Below are 2728 nucleotides of genomic sequence, written 5' to 3'. Positions count from 1 at the left end.
AGTCGACAGTATTTTTGTTCTGAGAAATGAAGGCTTTTTCACACGAGAAACAGTGTACTACTCCCTTCAGATAACAGCACAACTGGGCTCTAACCTCTTGCACAACTAAGCAAGAGGACAAGTACATTAAGTAACATTTGGACAGAGGAAGATTGGAAAAAAAAAAAAGTGTTATGGACAGAGGAATCGAAATTTGAGGTGTTTGGATCACACAGAAGAACATTTGTGAGATGCAGAACAAGTGAACAGATGCTGGAGGAGTGCCTGATGCCATCTGTAAAGCATGATGGAGGTAATGTGATGGTCTGGGGCTGCTTTGGTGCTGGTAAAGTGGGAGATTGTACAAGGTAAAGGATTTTGAATAAGGAAGGCTATGACTCCATTTTGCAACGCCATGCCATACCCTGTGGACAGCGCTTAATTGGAGCCAATTTCCTCCTACAACAGAACAATGAGCCAAAGCACACCTCCAAACTATGCAAGAACTATTTAGGGATGAAGCAGTCAGCTGGTATTCTGTCTAATGGAGTGGCCAGTGCAGTCACCAGATCTCAACCCTTTTGAGCTGTTGTGGGAGCAGCTTGACTGTATGGTACGCAAGAAGGGCCCACCAAGCCAATCCAACTTGTGGGAGTTGCTTCAGGAAACATGGGGTGAAAGGTCTTCAAATTACCACAAACTGACAGCTGGAATGCCAAATTTAAAATAAAAATAATTTCCAACCTTGTCAATGTCTTTTTTTATTAATTTTGAAAGAAAAAAAAAAATAAAAACACATGCACATAAGTATTCACAGCCTTTGCTCAATACTTTGCTGGAACACCTTTTGCACCAATTACAGACTCAAGTCTTTTGAGTATGATGCTACAAGCTTGGTACACCTATTTTTGGGTAGTTTCTCCCATTCTTTGTAGGACCTCTCAAGCTTCATCAGGTTAAATAGGGAGCGTCGGTGCACAGCCATTTTCAGATCTCTAGATAGGTTCAAATATGGTTCAAGTCTGGGCCACTCAAAAGGAAATTCACATAGATGCCCAGTAGCCACTCCTTTGTTGTCTTGGCTGTGTGCCTAGGGTCGTTGACCTGTTGAAAGATAAACCTTCACCCCAGTCAGGTACAGAGTGCTCTGAAGCAGTCTGTCATCAAGGATGTCTCTGTACATTGCTACATTTATCTTTACCTCGCTCCCAACTAATCTCCCAGTTCCTGCCGCTAAAAAAACATCCCAACAGCATGATGCTGCCACCACCATGCTTCACTGTAGGGATGGTTTTGGCCAGGTGATGACCGGTGCCTGGTTTCCTACAGACATGAAGCTTGCCATTCAGGCCAAAATAGTTGAATCTTGGTTTCATCAGACCAGAGAATTGTGTTTCTCAAGGCCAGAGTCCTTCAGGTGCCTTTTGGCAAACTCCAGGCAGGCTGTCATGTGCATTTTACTGAGGAGTGGCTTCTGTCTGGCCACCCTACCATACAGGCCTGATTGGTGCTGCAGAGATGGTTGTTTTTCTGGAAGGTTCTCCTCTCTTCACAGAGAAACACTGGAGACGTCAGAGTGACCATCAGGTTCTTGGTCACCTCCCTGACTAATGGCCTTCTCCCCTGATCGCTCAGTTTGGCCAGTCGGCACACATTAGAAAGAGTCCTGGTGTTTCAAAACTTCTTCCATTTATGGATGATAAAGGCCACTGCTCACTGGGACCTTCAATGCTGCAGAAATCTTTCTGTACTCTTCCCCCAGATCTGTGCCTCCAAGCTATCCTGTCTGAGGTCTTCAGACAATTTCTTGGACTTAATGGCTTGGTTTATGCTCCGACATGCATTAACTGTGGGACCTTCTATAGACCGATGTGTGCCTTTCCAAATCATGTCCAATCAACTGCAGTCTCACGTATCACTAATTTACTATCGGATAAATCGGTCTGGATGTCTCACCACTTTCTCAAACTCAATCCATCCAAAACCGAGCTTATAATTTTTCCTCCACCACGTGCCCCTTCCCCTGATTTCTCCATCAAAAAATCGATGGCATTACTATTAGCCCATCCCCGCATGCCAAGGTCTTAGGTGTTGTCCTGGACTCTGAACTCTTTCAAACCCCACATCCAATAGCTGTCCAAATCTTGCCGCCTCAGCCTCCGCAACATCTCCAAAATACGCCCCTTTCTAACCAAAGACACAACAAAACTCCTAGTTCACTCCCTGGTCATTTCGCGCCTCGACTACTGCAATTCCCTTCTCATTGGCTAACCTCTACACGGGCTATACCCCCTTCAAGCCATCATGAATGCTGCCGCCAGACTCATCCACCTTACCAATCGCTCAGTGTCCGCTGCTCCTCTGTCAAGCCCTCCACTGGCTTCCGCTCACCCAATGAATTAAATTCAAAATACTTCCAACATCTTACAAAGCAATCCACAGCTTAGCCCCTAGCTACATCACTAGCCTCGTCTCAAAATACCAACCTAAATCGCTCTCTTCGTTCCTCTCAAAACCTCCTGCTCTCTAGCCCCCTCGTCACCTCCTCCCATGCTCGCCTCCAGGACTTTTCCAGAGCCTCTCCAATCCTATGGAACTCCTTACCCTTACCTGTCCGACTTATCTCCTACTCTATTAGCTTTTAGGCGATCTCTGAAAACCCTCCTTTTCAGAGAAGCCTATCCTACCCACACCTAACAAATGTACCTCCATTTTCTCCATCAACCCATCCCCCACGGTTCTTGCCTTT

This window comes from Pelophylax lessonae (genome assembly GCF_965119305.1).
Source record: "Pelophylax lessonae genome assembly, chromosome: 6".
Lineage (NCBI taxonomy): Eukaryota > Metazoa > Chordata > Amphibia > Anura > Ranidae > Pelophylax > Pelophylax lessonae.
The sequence above is the reverse complement of the archived record's forward strand: the minus strand, read 5'-3'. Positions refer to the sequence as shown.